Source organism: Prionailurus viverrinus, chromosome A2 (genome assembly GCF_022837055.1).
Source record: "Prionailurus viverrinus isolate Anna chromosome A2, UM_Priviv_1.0, whole genome shotgun sequence".
NCBI lineage: Eukaryota > Metazoa > Chordata > Mammalia > Carnivora > Felidae > Prionailurus > Prionailurus viverrinus.
In genome coordinates, this window is record NC_062562.1 from 104,884,832 (window position 1) to 104,907,853 (window position 23,022).

The 23,022-nt window shown below is 38.7% G+C and overlaps 1 pseudogene; it reads left to right on the forward strand.

Moving 5' to 3' along the window:
- Positions 1–23,022, forward strand: part of LOC125153690 (centromere protein V-like) — a 49,076-nt pseudogene that overhangs the window by 25,513 nt on the left and 541 nt on the right.

Here is a 23,022-nt window from a genome sequence, read left to right on the forward strand (position 1 = left end):
GGCCTGAGGAAATACTGATTACTGCAATAAAACATTTCAGACTGACTTTAAAATTACTATGCCCTTCAGTACTAGAGTGCTTCTCTGTCCTTCATTATCTGAATGCTCTGGGAGAGCAGAAGTGGCATTGATAGACAGCTAAAAGATCTGAGTTTTTGTTTTGTTTTGTTTTTTGCTTTTATTTTTTATTCTACCTTTTATCAGCTAAATGAGCTTGTATGAGTCACTCATATTTCTTTTACTTCTTTATCAAGAAATTGGTTATAATATATCTACTTCATATGGTTGTTATCAGGATGAAATCAGTGTATGCCTTCAGTAAGATGCCTTTTTTTTGACCTCTAATGTTGCATGCATGACTTAAACACAGCCTTAATGTGACCCTAAGTAGGACTATTGTAGCTTTTCATAATCAGATCACTTCTCCTATTCTTTGTTTATGCAAATTTATTCCAGTTCCCATTAATTTCAGCAGCACATGCATGTTTTAAATAGTTTTTTTTTCCTATTTCATCTGCCATGCTTTATCTATCTCCCAGCTTACCAAGTGTTGGACTTGGGCTTCCTTCGTGTCTACATAATCCATCTCGCAGGAGGGCCTTTAAGAAAATGTAAGTCAGAAAGAATCTTGCCCCATACGCTCCCACCTGAACACACATGTCACTATTTGCTTGTCAGTGTTTTGGTGTTTTGTTAGTGGTTTTTATGTTCTTTATGCATCTGCTGGAATCTGTCCAAAGTATACTATGTAGCCATAAGCTGTTGGATATCATTATCTATTATGATCAATGATCCAGTTTAAAGAACATCTAAAGAAGATGCCAAGGAAAAGTGTGTAATCTTTGATAGAAAATGTGGGTGTTGATAAAAAAAAAATCATTGTTTGATGAGTAAATTAAACATTTGCTTATCAGAAAAAAAAAGAAATTCCTAAGTTCAAAGGAATTGCTTATTTTTTCATTAAATCCTCAGGATAAAAAAAATAACTATTTTGAGAGGACTGTCTAAAGATGCAGTCACAGTTACTTTGGTAGCTGGCCCTTGTTCTGTACTAATTTAGTCTGAACAAGACCCGAGTGTGTGCTATTCTTTGGCTTTATAGTCCTCTAACCATAGGCACTGATGGCATTCATGATTATGGATTAAATAGGGCCAACTCTTGTCAGTAATTTGTTAGAAAAGTCCCACAGAGATACCCATGGTGCTGCTGAACAATGATGTTGGTAGTGTGTTGTTTTGCTTTAGGAAAAGCTATAGCATTCCAACATGAGATTCAATGCCTGGTTCTGGAAGCCTCCTCTCTATTTGATGTAAATTAAGCCTTGAGTACACTCTGCCTGGTATTGCAATTAGCTTCTGCGGCCTGACCAAATTCTAATGTGTGCAATTGCAGATTACTTACCACTGGATAAGAAATACACTCCGCCATAGCCTAGCTTTGTTATATAATTTTGCCTGGGGTTGTTAAATCACTGTTGCATTCTGACACTGTGTGTAGCCAGTGGGCTTTTAAAGATTTCAGCATGAAAGGCTCTCAAGAAAACATGAAAATCTTTTAACATAAGGTTATCTCCAGGAGACTACTTTTTGGTTTAGTTATGTGATTATATTTGAACAAATGTATTTTTCTTCACTTCTACTCAGTGTTTTTTAAATCGATGGACTTTCACGATAGGTTTTCAGATCTTGTGCTTTCAATATCATTTTTAGGGGGTAGAAGTTTCAGAGTGAGATACTAAGTGTTTTGTGAGATGAATAAATTAAAATATCAATTAGACAACATTTTGCTGATCTGATTTTTTTCTGGAAATACAAATATTAGAAAACTGGTATTCTTAAGAGAAAATAAAATTTTTGGAGGGTAGCTGCTGGATAGTCTAATATTTTACCTACTGATGAAGTCACATTTTGAAGAAAGTATTAATTGAGGTGCAGTTGGATTCTTTGTGAGGGGGCAACAAAGGGCTGCTTGGTTAACACCAGGATCAGCAAACTACAGCCCACAGGCAAAATCAAGCCCACCAACTCTTTTTGTAATCAAAGTTTCAATGGAGTATGGCCACACCCATTTATTTATGTATTTCCTATGTCTGCTTTTATAGAGACTGTATGGCCTAAAATATTTATAGCTGGCTGTTTCTAGAAAAAGTTTGCCAAGGTGCCTGGGTGGGTCAGTCGGTTGAGCATCCAACTTCAGCTCAGGTCATGATCTCATGGTCTGTGAGTTCGAACCCTGTATCGGGCTCTGTGCTGACAGCTGAGAGCCTGAAGCCTGCTTCAGATTCTGCATCATCTTCACACTGCCCCTCCCCCCTCCCACTCTGCCTCTCTCTTTTTCAAAAGTAAATAAATATTACAAAAAAAAGTTTGCCAACCCCTGGTTATACCATTAACTTTATCTTGTTGAATCAGAATTGAGTGTGCGCATCCTCCAAACTATGGGAGAATCAAACCACATATTTGACAAACAGTATAACCTAGGACTTTCCCTTCCTTTGGACTCTGGTTAGACATTGATGGCAACTGCAGGCTTCCCTTTGTCTTTCCTCTTTCTCAAGGTACTGGACCCTAGCTTTCATTTGTAATTGTGGCACCAGTAATTTGGAGTTGATAAACTACTGTTGGACTGATGGTGTGTATTTTTACCCAAATCATTGGAGTTATGTTTTGAACCCAATGAAAACATTATGTGTTTTACAGCAGCTTCACATTTTAGGTGGCCTGTTTAGAACTACCCTTGTACTCTAATTTGTTACATTATAAAGTAGAAAAACATACTTCTCTTTTATTGTTGGCCCAAGCTGGTCACACGTCCTTTTCTAAAACATTACTATAGACTTGATCAGAATTGATACCTGCATTTTGGAATAGGCTTACTTACCCCTGCATCACTTGGGAGATGGAGGGACACTGAGAATGCTTATTCTCCTTTGGCCCCTCCAGAACTACCCATTCTTCGTCTATTTTATCTCGAATTCTTCCAAAAGCAGAACTTGAGAAAATGAATACATGAAGGTAGTTATTTTGGGATATGATGTTAGGGAACACTAACTGGGGACTGAGATTAGTAACACCGAGAAGGAGGTGAAGCTAATCCAAGAATGGAATTATTGAAGTTGAGTGTTAGTTACTGTTATGAACGACTGGGGCTCAGTCTAGCTAAAAATTCTCTGAAGAACTATGTAGTTCCACTCCCAGAATGGTTTGCTCAAGACATGGAAGAGGATATATTTATTGACTGGCTTCCAATCCTGATTGGTTAAGGGTTGCCCCAGCAGCCACTAACTACCTTGCATGTACACTTTTGAGTATGCTGCAGCATGGATAGGCAGTCTAGTTTCATGTAGGGGTCTCACCCAGTGAAGGCAAAAGATTGTGAGGAATAAGAGATAGCTAAGTCCAGGGGCTATTGCTGCAGCTGGTTGACATAGAAATGGCCAGAAGAGAGTAGTGGGCCAGGGGAATGTGAGACAGAACATAAAAGATGTATGTCTCACTGCCCTTCTTAACCTGCTCCATGCCTCAGAGGGCTGATCTCTGTGGCCTAGATCATCTGAGCTCCCTTGCCAATTTGACTTCTCATTGAGTCTTGTTACTAGGAGACATGACCAGAGATCTGAAGGCAGGAGAATAGAATGGTTGGAGTATTTATTTCCCCTGCTTCTTCCCTCCCTGTACTGCCACTGGATGCAAATCCAACTGGGTAGTGCTGCTTCTGAGGCTCCAGCTCTCTTTCAGTTTTGGTATTGCCATTCTCTTTATACCAAAAGCCACAGATACTTCCAGGAGGCCTTCTCCCACAGCTGTTGCTCTCCCTTGGATACAATAACCTCTTGTCCTTTTTTTTCTTCAGGCCTAGAGTAGGTTTTTAGTTTTCTGCTGCTGCTGATCCTTGGATCCTGCCCAACCACTCTAAACAGTCTTTTCATTAAACTTTCATCTGTTTAATCCTTTGTGCTTTGTTTTCAATCTAAATAAAATTGAGATTCTGTTAGCAGTAAGAAGGGGGAAGTGTTTTTGGGGTTGGCATTAAAGAGCATCCATTATTCCTGTTATAAGGGCCAAGATCAACAGAAAGCTTGCCACCAATGTAATGACTTCAGTACACTTTGAAAAATAGCATAGAGATTAAATTCCTATTCTGGGACAGTTTTCATCTTCAATGGCCCCTATTTCCACATTTTGGATTATTGAACTGAGGCAAATGCTATATTTTAAATGCTGTATTTTAAATTTTCATTGCATTATTTTTTCTTCTTATAACATTACTGTTTTCTTTTCAGTGTAAAGAATTAAAATAATGCAAAAAGGTTTAAAGATGAAACTGAAAATCTCCTTTAATTCAACCTCCCACAGAGAAATATTAATATATTGGTATGTTTTCCTTCAAACATTCCTGAATGGAACTATAAAATAAGTCAGCACTTCCATTTTATGTGTGGAAGGAGGACACAGAAAATATGTAGATGGGGGGAGAGTAAAGGAGAATTAAGTCACTTTGTTGCTGGGCAAGCACCAAGTTTAAATATCTCTTATTATTCAAGGATGCACAAACAAGAAAAAAGAAAATAGAAGGAAAAAAAAGAAAAAAAAGCAGTAAATATTTATAATTTCCCCCCCAAAACATAAGTCAACAATCAAAGGAAGACCATGCTTTTCAAGAACATTTCCTATGGTTAAATACTTGTGGCAACTTAAATGCCATCATGGGGATATGGATAAATGAATTATGGTGGGTTAATTCAGGTGTGCTTGCTCATTACTTTGAGAACAGTGTTAAATTTTTGAGAACAATGTTATTTCAATGAATGGATATGATAGCCATTCTGTGATGCATATGAAGTATTTATAAGCATGTTAAAAAGATATTTGTTCAAATGCTATTTGTGCACTACTTTGAGAACAGTGTTATATGTCATACTTTAATAGAATTAGGTAGACTACTATATGATAATATGAAATGATCTTCAAGATGTATTAAGTGAAAAAATCAAGGCTAACATAAAATGATCCCATTTGTATTAAAACCAGAAAACATAGGGGCACCTGGGTGGCTCAGTTGGTCAAACATCCAACTCTAGATTTTGGCTCAGGTCATGATTTCATGGTTCATGAGTTTTAGTCCTGTGTCGGACTCTGTGCTGACAACGCAGAGCCTGTTTGTAATTCTCTCTTTCCCTGTCTCTCTGCCCCTTCCTTGATCTCTCTCTCTAAATAAATAAACTTAAAAAAAAAAGCACAGAAAACATAAATATGCATTTACATGCTCTTGTATACATAAAATATTTCTGGAAGGAAATGAAAAATTATTAACAAGTTTTGATTTTAGGAAAGGGGTAAATATTTGGGATGAGAGATTTGCTTTTAATTATATATATTTTTGTCATGTTTGATTGCTTTTTCTGTTCACATATTACTTATTCAACTGGAGGAGATTACTTGAGGGAACAAAATCACATTTTAATTGTGTACTCAATTAACTTTCAGAAGGCACAGAATCTCTGAAAATGAGAGAAGAAAGAGGATATAAAAAAAGTAGAAAGGGGTTTCTACACAGTTGTAAGTAAAAAGGGAACTGACAAGAAAAGTTTAAATTGGAAAGAAATTTAAAATGTAATGAGGAAATTAAAGCATATGTTAGAGTACAGATAAAAATCATTTCTTAAGAGAAATAATGGTGACTTGAAAGACTTCTTTCAACAATTTCCCGGAATTCATAAGATAAGAATAAGAAAAAAGGAGAAGATATTAACAAGAAAGAAGAGGACAGGTGTATAAGGCAAAGAAGAGAAGTTCAACCTACAGAAAATTGTTCTTCCAAGAGAAGAGAAAAAAATTGAACAGAGCAACATCAGGAAATAATGGCGTAAAACCTTCTTGAGGTGAAGAACATCCTGCAGCAGCACATAAAAATTGGGCAAAAGAAAAACAACATTTAGACATATTCTAGTGAAATTTCTGAATTTTAACAGGAAATAAAGAATCTTCAACGAAGAAGGAAAATGCAGTGAGAACTGAAAATGTAGTGAAGCTGATCTTAATCCAGCATAATAATGAACATTAGATGTCAGTGGAGTAATGTCTACAGAATTTTAAAGTAAGTAAAAATAATTTGAGATCTAACCCTGAATTTCCTGTTTAGTCATGGTAACTATCATGTATAAAGAGAGACTTTTTATTTAGTATATATTGATGTACTTATCATGAACTTTAGAAAATATACCCCACATATTACTCCTGATGCAAAAAGATTACATTAAGATACATTTAAACCAGACAAGATTTTAAAAATAATTTTATTTTTAAAGAAAATAAATGTTTTTCATCCTTTCTGCTCCTGAAAGGATGAAGTAGACATGTTTCTCTTTATTCTTCCTGCTAAGTACAAACTTCCTGCACATTACATATAAAACAACTATAAGAAGACTTTGAAAGGTAGAGAGAAGTCACTAACTGACGATCTTGGGACCCAAGAAATAACACAGTGCTAAATTCCCTTGGATTTCCTCTTTGCCTCATACATCCCAGATTTGGAGCTAAAGAAGCCAGCAACCCAGAAAAACCAATGGATACAGATTTAAAATCCCACCAAAAGCTTCTTCCTTCTAGTCAAAACACCAGGTAAGGGGAAGCCTAAAAATACTGAAAACTTTTAGACAATAAGCACTCTATTATAACAAAAAAACTCAGAAATTCTCTGACCTCTCTCTCACCCATGACACTAAAGTTTGAGTGGGGATCCTAGACTTCTGTCCTTGCCAGAATGGGACAAGGTTTTCATTCTTTAGGTCAGGGTGGTGTCAGAGAAGGCTGGGTAAGGGCCCAAACTTCCATATCTGTTGGGCAGTAGTAAGGAGGCCTCACACACTCTGCTGTGCCAGTGGAAACCACATAGAAATCTTGGACTTCCAACCCAGTGCAGTAATGAAGCACTTCTACTCCTCCTTCTGGAGTAGTGTCAGAGGACATCTAGAATGGAGTCAAGGGTCTCATCACTTCCCAGGTTAAGAAGGCCACTCATATTTCCCATGACGTCAGTTGAGACCACAATGAACAATTTTATACACATAAATTTGATAGTTTATATGAATGGACCAATTCCTCAAAAAAGCAAATTACCATAATTCACCCAGTACAAAATAGATAATTTGAATAGCTCTGTAACTATTAAAACATTGAATTCATTATTTTAAAACATTCTAAACAGAAATCTCCAAGCCTAGATGGTTATCCTGGAGAATTCTACCAAACGTTCAAGGAAGAATTCACAGCAGTTGTATACAATCTCTTCCAGAAATGAGACAAGAGGAAAGTATATCCCAACTCATTTTATGACACTAGTATTACTCTGATAAAAAAAAAATTAGTCAAGGGGTGCCTGGGTGGCTCAGTCAGCTAAGCATCTGACTCTTGGTTTTGGCTCAGGACATGATCTCACAGTTCATGAAATTGAGTCCTGAGTCAGGCTCTGTGCTGACAGTGTGGAGCCTGCTTGGGATTCTCTCCTCTCTCTGTCCCTAACTCCCACTCTCAAAAATAAATAAATAAGCTTAAAAAATTAGTCAAAGACAGTACAAAAAAAGAACTATAGACCAATCTCCTTCATGAATTTAGAGGCAAAATTCTTTTTTTTTTTTTTTTTTTTTTATTTTTTTTTTCAACGTTTATTTATTTTTGGGACAGAGAGAGACAGAGCATGAACGGGGGAGGGGCAGAGAGAGAGGGAGACACAGAATCGGAAACAGGCTCCAGGCTCCGAGCCATCAGCCCAGAGCCCGATGCGGGGCTCGAACTCACAGACCGCGAGATCGTGACCTGGCTGAAGTCGGACACTCAACCGACTGTGCCACCCAGGCGCCCCTAGAGGCAAAATTCTTAACAAAATATTAGCAAGTAGAATTCAGCTAAATATAAAAAAATTATGCATCATGAATAAGTGGGATTTGTTCCAACAGTGCAAGGCTGGTTTAATATTTGAAAATTAACCAGTGTAATCCACCATATTAACAGAATAGACAGAAGAAATTACATGCCTATAGCAAGCAATGCTGAAAAAGCATTTGTCATAATTTAGTACCTATTATGTCAAAAAGCACTTTACATAATTCAATACATATTTACCACAAAGACTTTCAGAATAAATAGGAATAGAATGGAGCTTCTTAAATTTGATAAAAATCATGTACAAAAATCCTACAGGTAATATTTTACTTGTGAAAGACTGAATACACTCCTCTAATATTGGAAGAAGGTAAAGAGATATCTACTCTCAACAATTTTATTCAATATAGTGCTAGAAGTTCTACCTAAAGCAAGAAGGCAAGAAAAGGAACTAAAAAGTATTAGATTAGAATGGAAGAAATGGAAATGGAATTAGAATGGAGGAAAAAGCCTGTTTCTGTTTTCAGAAGACATAATCATCTACAAAGATATCTCAGAGAATCTACATAAAAACTCATGAAATTAGTGGGGCACCTGGGTGGCTCAGTCAGTTAAGCGTCTGACTTCAGCTCAGGTCATGATTTTGCAGCTCGTGGGTTCCAGCCCCACGTCGGGCTGTGTGCTGACAGCTCAGAGCCTGGAGCCTGCTTCAGATTCTGTGTTCCCCTCTACTACTTGCACTCTGTCTCTCTCTGTCTCTCTCTCTCTCTCTCTCAAAAATAAATAAATAAATAAATAAAATAAGCATTAAAAAAACTCATAGAATAAGTGAGTTTAGTAGAGTCACTAGAGAGGCATAGAAAAATCTATTTTATTTCTATATACTAGCAATGACCATGTAGAAATCAAACTTAAAAATAAAATACCATTTAAATTTGCTCAAAAAACCCCAGAGAAAAATAGTTAGGTGTAAAACTATCAAATCTATCAAAATGTGAACAAGACTTGAATACTAAAAACTACATTCTAAATCCAAACATTCAATGCTTTCATAAGAATGCTGATGAAAGAAATCAAATATTACCTAAATAACTGAAGAGATGTACTGTGTTCATGAATTGGAAGACTCAACATAGTAAAAATGTCAGTTCTCCACAGATTGATATACAAGGTTTTCTTTAATATCTTTAATTTATTTTTGAGAGAGTGCAAGTGGCAAGAGGGGCAGAGAGAGGAGGACAGAGGCTCCAAAGCAGGCTCTGCACTGACAGCCGCGAACGGATGTGGGGCTTGAACTTATGAACCAAAGATCATGACCTGAGCCAAAGTTGGATGCTCAACCAACTGAGCCACCCAGGTATCCCTTGATATACAGGTTTAATCAATTCCTTTCATAATCCCAGACATATATTTTGTAGATACGCGCAAGGTTATTAGACTTTTTATTTATATTATTATTCTTAATTAGTTATTTATTTTGAGAGAGAGACAGCATGAGTGGGGGAAGGGAGAGAAAAGGAGAGAGAGAATCCCAAGCAGGCTCCACACTGTCAGTGTAGAGCCTGACGTGGGGCTCAAACACATAAACCAGAGATCACGACCTGAGCCGAAACCAAGAATCGGACACGCAACTGACTGAGCCACTCAGGTGCCCCAAATTTTATTTTTAAGAGAGAGAGAGAGAAAGAGAGAGATGCCTGTGTGGCTCAGTCTGTTAAGCCTCTGAATTTGGCTCATGTCATGATGTCATGGTTTGCAGGTTGGAGACCCAAGATGGGCTCTGTGCTGACAGCTCAGAGCCTGGAGCTTGCTTCGGATTCTGTGTCTCCCTCTCTCTCTCTGGCCCTCCCCCACTCGCTGTCTCTCTCTCAAAAATAAATAAACATAAAAAAGAAAGAGAGAGGCAGAGTGTGTGTGTGTGTGTGTGTGTGTGTGTGTGTGTGTGAGAGAGAGAGAGAGAGAGTGTGCTTGCATGTACACAAGTGGGGGAGGGGCAGAGAGAATCTCAAGCAGATTTTACACCCAAGGCAGAGTCTTACACAGGACTCTATTACACCAACCATGAGATCATGACCTAAGCCAAAATCAAGAGTCGAACAGTCAACCAGCTGAGCCACCCAGGCACTCCAAGCTTACTCTACATTTTAAATGGTTAAGTCAAAGAACCAGAATAGCTAGAACAACTTGAAAAACAATAAATTAGGAGGAATCAGTGTACCCAATTTCTACAGCATCCTGACTGTATGTTATTGGCAGGATAGATACATAGATCAATGAACAGAATACAGAATTGAGAAATAGGCCCACACAAATATGCCTACTTGATTTTTTACAAAGGTACAAAAGCAGTCCAATGGAGGGAAACTAGTCTTTTCAACAAATGGTGCTGGAGTAAAGTGGATATCGATAGAAAACCAGATATATAAACCTTTGGAAAACCAAAAGTAATCTACTAGTTAAAAATAGAAGTAAAACAAAAAGTATGACCAATATAGCAAAACATGGGAGAAAAAAGAGTAGACATAAAAGAATAAGTCTAGCAAGTAGGGGGCATAAAACATGTTATATATATAAAAGGAATAGAGTAAGACCCAATATATAAATTATGATAATACATATAAGTGGGTTGACCTTTATAATAAGAAAACAAAGATGTTCAAGTATAGTTAACAAACACATATCAAATAAAATTGCAAAAAAAATTCTAAAAAGGTAAATGCTAAAGAAGAGATATATGAAGAAGGAGTATTTCAAAGTAAAAGCTAGTAAGAAGATACATTAGGGAAACACAAACAGATATAAAGCACAGATAGTAATATTAACATCAAAGAAAATAGAATTCATGGAAAAAACCATTAAAGGGGACCAGGAAGGTTTTTTTTTTTTTTTTTTGTATAGATGTAATAGTTATTAATTTGAATGTACTGAATAAAATCAAAATATATAAGAAAACACTAAAAATATGAGATTTTGAACACACCTCTCAGTTTTTTTTAATGTTTATTTATTGTTGAGAGAGAGAGAGTGAGTAGGGGAGGGGCAGAGAGAGAGGGAGACACAGAATCTGAAGCAGGCTCCAGGCTCTGAGCTGTCAGCACAGAGACCGATGTGGGGCTCGACCCAGGAGCCATAGAGCTGTGAGATCATGACCTGAGCTGAAGTTGGCTGCCCAACCAACTGAGCCACCCAGGTGCCCCCATACCTCTGAGTTTTGAACAGATCAGTCACACATAAGGAAAAGAACATTTTAATCAATTAATCGTAGCATTTAATAGTATAATTTATAACATTTATATTTATAATATATAATAAATATCCTATGTAGTATTATAGTATAATATGGTATATAAAATAAAATAATAGTGTCTGAATTAAATAATTTATAATATATTTCATTCAAACTCTATTTATTACTAACAGAGTATACATTTTTGTCAACCCACAATCAAACATTTACAAAAAAATTGAGAACTTATTAGTGCACAAAGAAACCATAAGTTCTAGAAAGCAGAATATAATGGGTACATTTTTGGCTCTAATGAAAATAAACCAGAAATTAATAATAAGGAAGCAAAATATCTCCAATTTTTTGTTTGTTAAGATTAAACAAACATTAATACAAACTGGTGTTCTGCAAACTCAAAGAGAAGTTCAAATCAGTTATTAGAAAAAAACAATGGCAAGGAAGTCGTTAAGTAAAAACATTAATGGCATCTTATCAAGCCTGCAATCAGAAGCAAATTCATAGTTTTACATTTTTTCATTATTAAACAAGAAAAAAATAAAGCAATTAACTCAGTAAATTCTTAAAGGTAAAGCCAAATAACAGGAAGTTAAGCAGGACTTTGTGTGTTCTGTTCAGAGCTGGGGGCGCAGGCCTGTGTCCTGAAGCTAGGACATGTGCTCTGTAAACATTTGTTAAGTTGATATGTGAATGAGTGATTAAGCAAATAAAAATAGAATTTGTGGAATAAAAAGAATATTAATAGAACTGAAAATCTATGACTTCCTAAAGAGGCTCAGTCTGCATTCTTCTTAAAAAAAAACGTTTATTTATTTTTCCTGAGAGAGAGAGAGGGGGGCAGAGAGAGAGAGGGGCAGAGAGAGAGAGGGACAGAGAGAATCCCAACCAGACTCCAAGCTGTCATGACCTGAGGCAAAACCAAGGGCTGGACGCTCAACCAACTGAGCCACCCAAGTGCTCCATCAGGGTGCATTCTTGAAGAGGACTCCACCCTTTGCTCTAGGAAGGTATGAAAATGGACAGAACGGTGCAAGTACCTGTTCCTAGGGCAAACGGGTGAGCCGAGCCAAGTGTGGTCTCAGATGGACGGGTGGGGGTGCTAGAGGCCTCATGGTTCATTTCTGGAATGTTCGGCACCTTCTAGGGGGAAATCTGTCACAGTGGGAGGTTTGTCTTAGAACCTATTCTGAACACACAATTTTAAATAGGAGAAGGTTGTTATACTGCTGGGCCTGAGAAACGGAAGGAGAGGGAGGGTTTTCATTGCTACAGGAAAGAATGTAGAATCATTAAAGACTCATTTTGATTACTCACTTCCTTCCAGAAAAGAAAGAGCAACAAATAGTATCCCAAGCTAATGACACATTGTGAGGTATATTAACTGTAGAGAAAGTCACTTTTCACAGTTTCCTGTTTCAAGTCACTCTGACTGGCTGCTTTCACTTCTATGTGCAACATCCCCAGGTCTTCTGCTGTTGAGGAGAAATGATATATTTTTATCCATTATCAGTCCTTAGCTCTCAAAAAATTCCCATTCCTTTTACCTGTGAAAAAAATCAGCCAAATTGAAATGAAAGTCTTCAAATTTCAAAATATTGAATAATATAGATAATTAAAATTTCCTATCATAGCCTGGCCTCCCACTTAAAAGAGCCCAACATACTCCTTTTGAATTAGATAGTATTTTTCAAGATCCTGTTTAGACTCCTAGTCAACCCCTATAACTTCTCAGGTGCTTCACACAAAAGACTAGTTTGCCGTTTTGCTTTTGTTTGGAAGGTCACCTTTATCAGGGCTATAATTAATTCTTGCCAGGCTAATAGTGTTCCCTGTGATTCACACAGGTCTTAAGGGGAGAAAATTGATAATCTAATAACCATAGCAAAGTGAGACATCTTCACCTTCCAGACCAGGTATCTGGCTTTCTCTTTTTTGGCTTACAACGTGGTCTGTGGTTATGAGTGCTGCTAGCTGTAGGAGAAATAAAAAAAAAAAAAGTTCCTTGGCTTTCTGCAGGTTAGCAGCATGTCCCGGTTTTCAAGTACAAAGTCATATTCTGAGTCAGCCCATCCCTGTACCTGGAATCAGAGGCTTTTCATGCAATAAGATACAACAGCTTAGCTTGCATGAGGTTTTTGGGAAAAAGCCAAATATTCAAAAAACCATCTGCTTGCACTGCTCATAAATCACAGAAATGATTGCCCTTGATCTGCAGCCATTCCCCATTATAGAGGATATTGGTTTCCAAAAGATGTCACAGCATATTGAAATGAGACAGTCTCTTCCAAGCAGAAAATTCCTCTTCACAATTGCATGATATAGTGGAGTAGAATTATGTCATGTTAGCCCTCAAAGGCAGATAGGATCTCAGAGAAGATGCAGGTGGAGGAGTGGTTGTAAATTTTGCAACTAGCATAAAGAACAAGCCACTAACATTTTTTATGCTTTGCTCCAGTCAAATGTTGTAAGAGTTCGAAATGATTGGGAGCGATGAGTTGTATTTCTGAAGATGTCTTTTAACCAGGTGTCCATCTTGTCACTCGTAATACTGTTTCTCACCAAGAGTGAAGACAACGGCAGTTAATAGAATGAGTATAAAGAATGACTGTACTGCAAACAGCCCTTGAAATCTAGACACCGTTATTATTTAGCACTTGGGGAGCCATCTGCAGAATACTTGGCATTGTGCAAAGCATAAGGGATGGCAGGACAGCTGGCCGATGGCTCTGATGATCTAAGTGAGGCACAACCTTCTGAGGAGCTGGCATGGCACATGCATGCTCCACTCATTTACCCTCTGTTGTAACAGCTAGTGAAGGACTGGGCCTGAAATCCACAAAGCATTGGGAAATTCCTACTTTAACACCCAGGGTTCGTTCCAGCTGGGCTGATCTGACAGCATGTTTCTGGGTGATCTGTAGGGAACAACTTGCAGTAACAGGCTCATAAGTAGTATCTTTGTGGAGGAAACGGTTCCAATGGGGGTTCTCTTGTCCTAAGTTTACTTCAGCATCTGGCCTGAAGTCACTCATGTGGTGTATACCTATCTTGATTGACATGAAAATTCTATTGTTATTAAGTGGTGTTATGTGTCTCTGGTAAGTATTCAGATGGTCTTCAATAAGCAGTAAGTACTATGAGTGTTAACCAACCTTGATGATCATTTTTGGTTTAAATTTGTTTTTCATGATGGTCCTGTGAGATTTTATTGACCTGTTTTAGCTACTGAGGATGTTGGGCTATCTTATGTCTCATGCTTGGGACTGGGAAGTAGGGAAAAGTCCAGAGTGGGAGAGAAAAGAAGAAGACAGTGGATAAGCGAAAGATTTTGGTGTTTTACAGACTTGGGTTTGCATTCCAGTTCTACTGCTTAGGAAATACATGATGTTGGACAAGTTATATAACCTCTCTATGGCTAATTTTCTTCATTGATAATAATAATGCTACCTCATAAGAATGTTATGAGGAATGGGGCGCCTGGGTGGCACAGTCGGTTAAGCATCCGACTTCAGCCAGGTCACGATCTCGCGGTCCGGGAGTTCGAGCCCCGCATCGGGCTCTGGGCTGATGACTCAGAGCCTGGAGCCTGTTTCCGATTCTGTGTCTCCCTCTCTCTCTGCCCCTCCCCCGTTCATGCTCTGTCTCTCTCTGTCCCAAAAATAAATAAACGTTGAAAAAAAAATTAAAAAAAATAAAATAAAAAAGAATGTTATGAGGATTAAAATATGCATATATATATATATATATATATATATATATATATGTATGTATAGCCAAATGAGTACTCAATAGTGGGTAGTTATTATTACTCCCATTCAAGAAAGGGATAATTCCAGGACAAACTGATAGAGTAAAGCTAGTGTCTGAGACAGAATTGAACAACCAAAGTGAAAATAAAGACTAAGGCAAGATCATTTCCTTTATCCCTCAATTCCTTATGTGTTTCATCAGTTCTTATGGGGATAGATTGTTCAGACCGAATTAATATTGAACATTCTGTGTGTGTGTGGGGGGGGGGGTGCATGTACACATGCATGTGCCTGTTTCTGTGTGTACATGCTTCAAGGAAAAGAAATAGGCTCTGTACCTGAGGGATGGAGATCTGTCTCAAGGACACATAGGAAGTAAAGAAATATTGGGAGCTCTTTGCAGCTACCTTGGGCGTCAAGAGCCTGGAATGAGGTTCCCAGCTGTTTAGGCTACAGCAGCAGCTCCAGTGACTGCTGTGTGTGTGAAGACTCAAACATTCATCATTCCTCAGAAAGATGCCCATTACCCACTGCCCCCGTGCTTTAGTGAGCACAATTGTCTTGGCTAAAGTTGTACCTTACCCTCCTCCTCTTGACTTTCAGAACAACTCGTTGTCTGCCTTCTATTGCTTCTCTCTGAGGACCGAGTCTCCAGTTGTCTTGTATGTACTCCAAGAACTTGCCTCCTTGGCATAGTTGAGTGATCCAAGGATGGACGCCTAAGCTGAGACAATGTTATTCTTTCTCACAGGAATTGCAAACTCAGGATGGATAGGTAGGGAGGAGCAGCTGAGTGTTGTTAACAGCCACCCTCCAGAGCAGGGTTTCTCAACTCTGGCACTTTGACATCTTGAGCTGGAAAATTTGTTGTGGGGGCTGCCCTATCTGAGCATTATGGGATGTTTAGCTGTATCCCTGGCTTCTACCCACTAGATGTTGGTAGCACACTCTCCGTACCCCTCTCTCCCCATCAGTGTGACAATAAAAAATGTATCCAGATCTTGCCAAATGTCCCCTTGGGAGGGAAAAGCACTTTTGGCTCGGAACCATCACTCTAGAGCAGTGCTAGAAAAGTGTGGCTTTAGGACTGACAGCGTCAGCATCATCTGGGAGCTACTTACGCATAGAAAATACTGTCTCTTACATCAGAACCAATGAATCAGAATCCAGTGGTAGAGTACCAGAAGATACATTTCACAAGGTTTGCAATGACTTTTATGCTTACTAAATTTTGAGAACCACTGCTCCATACTTTGTTATCCCAGGTGTGATTGGAGTGTCCACAGCCTCAGGTCATATGAGAGTTTGTTAGGAATACAGAATCTTAACCCACCCCAGACCCAGGTTCAGCATCACCTAGAAACTTGCTATAATGCAAATTATCTCTAATTGATTTTTATGTATATCAGAAACTCGGATTGGAGCCCAACAATCTGTTTTAATAAGCCTTCTAGGTGATTTTGATACAGATACCTTCAACAATGGCTGCGGATTGGAATCACCTTTGGGATTTTAAAGAATATTGATACTTGGGTATTATTCCAAAAGATTCTGATTTTAACTCATTTAGGGTATGGACTGAGTATCAACACCAGAATTTTATAATTCTCTTGTAATTATCATGTGCAGGAAAACTCGAAAACCACCACCAAAGACAGAGGGTCTTCAAACTCAACTGAAAATGTCTGGAGTTTCCATAGTTTCTTCACATCTCAAATCTTCATTGCTCAACCCCTATTTTAATTTGGGGGCCACTTCTATACTCTTCCAATAACGTTTTCAACTAAGCTAGCCAGAACCCATTTCTGTTGCTTACAACCTTAGTAACCTCAACCCAAATAGCCATCATATAGGGGAGACATTGAGGTAGACTCTCAGGAAATCTATAAAGTCAGGTATTTGGAATTGGTCATTGGATTGTGTGTGTGAGGGGAAAGCACCCCAGTATATTCTGGGATAGAAAACTAGAAGTCTGTGATACACAGCCATGAGGGGCACTGTTCAAAAAGTATCTTCCTGCCTGTAGCCATTGGGCAAAAGTTTGCAGCTAGAAGTCATTAGCTTGTAGTACTCAAAGGAGCTGAGGGATTGGTGCACTGGCTTGGACATGGAGGTTTGGGTAAGCCATCAACAATAGCTTCTATATGGGTTCATTACACTGATGATGTTAAAGTGATGGGCCTCGGAGAACAGGAAATGGGGGATACCTCAGATGTTTGGGTTCAAGGGCTAGGAGATAATGCCTACAAAATTTCTGGGGCTTGATACTTTGACATTTCTATGGCATTAAAGATTTAGAGTATTCTGGGATATTATTTCTATTTTATTTTTTATTTCATTTTAATTTTTTTTTGAGAGAGAGACAGAGAGAGCATGAGCAGGGGAGAGGGGCAGAGAGAGAGAGGGAGACACAGAATCTGAAGCAGGCCCCAGGCTCTGAGCTGTCAGCACAGAGCCTGATGTGGGGCTCGAACTCATGAACTATGGGATCATGACCTGAGCCAAAGTCAGAGGCTTAAATGACTGAGCCACTGAGGGCACCCCTGGGATATTATTTCTAAAGTAAAGGGCAAGTGTATGTACCTGGTGTCTCCTACCATGGAGAAGGAGGCACAACACGGGGCACAGTGGTCTTCTACATATTCTGAAGATAGTTTATGATTATTTGAAAGAACATGTTGTGTATTGTCTGTGACCTATTTATTTGTTAATTTGAGTCAGCTTTTGTAGGTTTTACTGTGTAACAAAAGCCTTGAGAATCTGAATGGCTTGCAAAACTAAGCATTTACTTTTCCTTTCTTTGAATCACACATTGCCATGGCAGCTGTCCTACAGGTAGCAGGAAGGCTCAGGTGTGCTCTATGTCTTTTCATTGTAGGCCCAAAGCTGAAAGAGTGCCACCTACTTGGGATGTTCTCCTGGTGCAGGGTGGGGGCACAAGAGAACAATTCATACATGTCACATCTTAAAGTCTCTTTTAGGAACTGGAATACTGTCATATTCACCCATATTCCATTGACCAAAGCAAGTCATATGGTGGTGAAACCCACAGTCTGTGAGAGAAAGAAACACAGAGTAAAACATGGCAAGATAAGACAGAGAAAGAATTATAAATTTATCTGAAAATCTCCCAGACCAAGAGATTTGGCTCTTTCATAGTAAAGTTCATGTTGTTTTTTACTCAACCCTAATTACCCAGCAGTTCCAAAGGTACTGTTTGGAGACCAGGATGCACAATGGAGTCTGTGATAAGCCCTCGTGGGACAATCCAGTCATGATCTCTAGAATTTGAGAGCAGAGCCATGCTCATCTTTCTAGGTAACTCCTCCTTTTTAAAGGGACTCTGGTGAAGACAGAATCCCTGCTCTGGGACAACTACAGGCTTTGAACTATTTATAAACAACTAATGCTATTTGATATACTTAGCTTGAAAGCTGGGTATAGCTAGTAATATTCCATCATCAAATCAGATACCAAAGGCATGAATAGTTTGTACAATCAGGTTGCACACGTTCCCATCATTCACATTGCCATGAGTTCCTCAGTTTATACCTATAGATAGTTTCATGTGTAGTTTCCCATAACCACGTGGCTAAAGATAAAACATTCTCCTTGGCTCTCTGTAAAATACTGATATGAATTGGAAGTAGCCTGTTGTATTACAGCTCCAGATAGGAGTGGCCCTGAAAGATGGTGGAGAAAATTAAACATCTCTCTGGCCAGAAAACCAAACATAACAATTTGCTATTTACTTTGCCTAGAAGGAAATTTGGCTTAAAATCAGGATTTGTATTGATTTTTAGGCGATTGTTTTTGTCTGACCCTTGTTGGGAAAGAGCAAGATTAGGATAGTGTTGACAAGATAGTTAAGGAATAGTTTGACTGGATCTCACAGAATGAGCTTGGAGCATGAAAACAGTTGTGTCTCATTTATACCTTTCAGAAGACTTTCACTGTGGAAGAGACTCTTAGTTGTCAGGTAGACAGGATGGCCCATAGCTACCAGTCTTTTTCCGTTATTAGGCAGTACAGGTTTTAATCAGCCGGCTTATGAATAAAGCAGGCATGGTGGCAGAGATAGATGCTATACTTGCTATAGGCTTAACTTTGTGAATTTCACCTCACTAGATATGACTTGCCGAGTTAGTATCATTGCTGAGTGACCAATTTTTCAAGCAATGGCTTCAAATCCTGAACCACAATCTGGCACCAAACCTCAGGGGTGCTCCCTGGATACCCAGTAATTAGATCAACTAAACTGGGCACCTGTCATCAGTGAATAAATCAGATTCTTTCTTTTCTTTCTTTCTTTCTTTCTTTCTTTCTTTCTTTCTTTCTTTCTTTCTTTCTTTCTTTTCCTATAAGAATACATATGCATGTTCTGGACTTATATTTCTTTTTCTTCCTATACTCGTCTTTTTTGAGTTTATTGAAGGTCATATACTCTATCAGAGTAAACATGTGACCCCTAAATTCACAGCAAAAGTAGTAAACAATGGGATGATACCCAAGGGATTACTGGACCCTATCATATGCCCTGTCATTCAGAAAATACTGGCCTTATAGGACGATTCAATGACCTAATAAAAACCCAGCTGTGACATGAGCTGGCGGTTATCACCTTGCAATTTTAGGGTGCTATTTTGTAAGATGAACTATTTGGTCTATATCTGTTATTGGCAGATTTGTAGAGGAAAACTCCAAGACATCCTTGGAACATCCTTATTTTTTTTTTCTTTCTGAGAGTAAGTTATTCAAACTTTTCTTCACTTTTATGAAATAACTTGGTACATGTCCAACAAGCCACCTTCCCCTTTTTTGCCTTAGTTTGTCAGTTGGTTTCAGTTGCTTGCAACCAAGGATTCTTTTTTTTAATATAATTTATTGTCAAGTTAGCTAGCATATAATGTATACAGTGTGCTATTGGCCTTGGGAGTAGATTCCCATGATTCATCGCTTACATACAACACCCAGTGCTCATCTCAACAAGTGCCCTCCTCAATGCCCATCACCCACTTTCCCCTCTCCCCCTCACCTTCCAATCAACCCTCTGTTTGTTCTCTGTATTTAAGAGTCTCTTATGGTTTGCTTCCCTCTCTCTTTGAAATTATTTTTTCCCCTTCCCTTCTCTGATGGTCTTCTGTTACGTTTCTCAGATTCCACATATGAATGAAATCATACGATATCTGTCTTTCTCTGACTTATTTCACTTAGCATAATACCCTCATGTTCCATCCATGTTGTTGCAAATGCACCCAAGGATTCTTAATGAATACACCCTACTACTAAAGTATGTTTCTTCTTCTTTTAAATAGCTATAAGAGAAGCCATAATGATCATTTTCACTGAAGCAAATAAAATAGTTGACAATTTTTCAAAAATATGGTGGACATTTTAGTTGTACACTCAGTATCCATTCTTATTTACTTTATTCCTAAAAGAAATCCTGATATTCTTTAAGAAAGAAAGGTGCCCACTTTTAAAACATGAATTGCCCAGCCTCTTCTGCTGCTGGGGATGACTAAAGAGAGACATAGCTCTAAGTAGATGCTGCTTTCGGAAAAGCATTTAAAAGGGAACAAGTAAGTCTTTCACCTTTTGCCCTCAGCATTTCCTTCTTTTCTCTTGCCTAGAATTCAGAGTGAGTTGAAGTTGGAGCATCTATCTTGTATCCCATGGATTAACAATGTAACGCAAAGCCACCTGCTGAGGATGACGGGGGCAGAAGATAGGAGCTGAGACACTGATGTCATTGTGAAGTCCTTGGACTAACCACAGATTGCCAACCTCTGAACTTACTCTAATGAGAGAAGAGCTGAGACCTTTTTGATTAAACCACTGTATTTTGGGTTCTGTTACATTTAAATGAAGGCAACATTGAATTGGCACACATAACTTCCCTTTTTATTAGAGTTTCAGGACAGAACAAAAACCTTTTTATTTCCATATAGATGACAGAGCTGTGCAGATTATTTGAGGCTGTTGAAAGAACAATTTATGGCCATTTTTTTTTCTTTTTTAGAGATTGAAATAACTAATAACTCGTTAAGATTGCTATGATTTTAGCTGACAAAAGGAACATAGATGAGGAATTTAGGAGAGGAATATGTTTTGATGTGCCAATTTCAGGCACATCTGCTTATCTTCAATTTATTTCCCAAACACAGAAATTACCTTATTTGTTAAAAGGTGCTATTTTTTCCCGGTTACCATTGAATTCTACCATCACCAGGGAATGTGCTCTTCCCTTTAGTGGTGCTGATGGCTTTGTGTTTTACCTTCAGCTCTGCAGAACTCTCTCCAGATTTCCTTGAGGAATATTCACATTTGCTTCAATAAGTAGTCCATTGTGAAGATTTTTTGCATGGCTAATTTAAGGGCCTTGTCTTTAGCTTCTCTGGTTCTCTTTCTTACTAAATAATCTTTGAGGTTTTATACATGACCATCTGTGGGTTTCCTGCATAAAATGCAGGATTTTATGTCACTGTATCTACCATGCCAGAGCACAGGAAGGTAAACCTTAAGAGCCCCAGGGTTGAACACTGAAATATTTAGGCCAAAATCCAGACAGAAATTTGAGTATCACAGTATCCTAGAGCTGGAGGAGGTCTTCAGGATCATGTCACTTAAGTCCCGATGTCAAAGATGCCTAGACAAAAGCTAAGAAGGCGAGAGGACCTACCCTACTCTGTAAGTAGAATCAGGAACAACGGAACCCTAATTTCTGATGTAGAGTTCTTTCTAGGGCCTTACACCTCTCTTTCCTTCTCTTTTCAGGTTGAGAAACCTCATACTTGGTTTCTCTTTGAACTTCCTCCCAAGTCACCATTCATTGCTATTCCTACTTCTTTTGAACCTTTCCCCCTTAAAGCAGGAAGCATTTGTATCTAGTTGTTCAGTCATAAGGTACTTTCTTTGCATGTGTCTGAAGTTGCTACCTAGAAGTCAGACACTGGCTAACACTGGGACACTCCCCTCCTGAGGCGGGATTGTGGAGGCTTCTTCTGTAGTGACAGCTCAGAGCTTTACCAAGAATTCTCATCCTAGGCATTTCCACCCCTCCTTGTATTTTAAGAACTTCTACATTAGTTCCCTATGGCTGCTGTAATAAAATGCCACAATGTTGGCTTAAAACAGCACAAACTTATTTTCTTACAGTTCTGGATGCCAGAAGTCTGAAATGGTTTTCACTGGGTTGAAATCAAGGTGCCGGCAGGAATGTGCACTCTTCTGAGACTCCAAGAGAGAATCTTGTCTTTGCCTTCTCTGGTGTCTAATGCCTGCTTGTCTTCCTTGGTCTGTGGTCCCTCCTTTCATTTTCAAACATATCACTCCACTCTCAGCTTCCATCTCCTTTAAGTGGAACTTCCCTCCACCTGTCTCTTTTAAGAACACTTGCTTCCATTAGGGTTCACTTGATCATCATGGGTAAACTTCCTATCTCAGGACCCTTAACTTAATCACATTTTCAAAGTCACTTTGGCCACATAGGTAATATTCAGTTTCCAGAGATTAGAGCCTGGATGTCTTTGGGGACCATTATTCATCTTACCACAACCATCCTCTCTCTTTTTGACCTTTATCTGGCCATTTGGTTGCATTGGGTACTGACATCTACATACACCTGAACACAGTGTACATCCCAAGATTAAGGTGCCTTCATAGGAAAATCAAAGTTTTAGCCTGCATTTTAAAATTTGTTCTGGGAAAGATAATTCTGTTGTGTGTTTCTGCCTTAGGAACAGAGAAAATGATACCAGCATTGGCGAGAGCAAAATGAGAAAGACTGAAGAACACTCTGCAGACATGGGGTGCGGAGCCTTGCCATGGTCCTGCTTCCATTCATGAACCCCATCTGAGTCTCTCCCCTTGCTGTGGTCTGCTGGTCAACCCTTTCTTGGTTTCTGTGAGATGCCTTCTTCTCTGAACCACAAATTCTTTTCTTTCCTGTGAGTCCACTTTTGCCACTCTCAACCAAGAGTCTTAACAATTGCAAGATTAGAAAGACAGAGAGAGAATGTCGCTGTTCGTGGGGTAGAGAACACAAGACCTGTAGGTAAGAACCTGACTTTGATTCCCTTGATATTGGGCAGCAGGAGGGTAATGACTGGGACTGGAGACAGAGCTACCAGGATGCTCTGTGAGTGT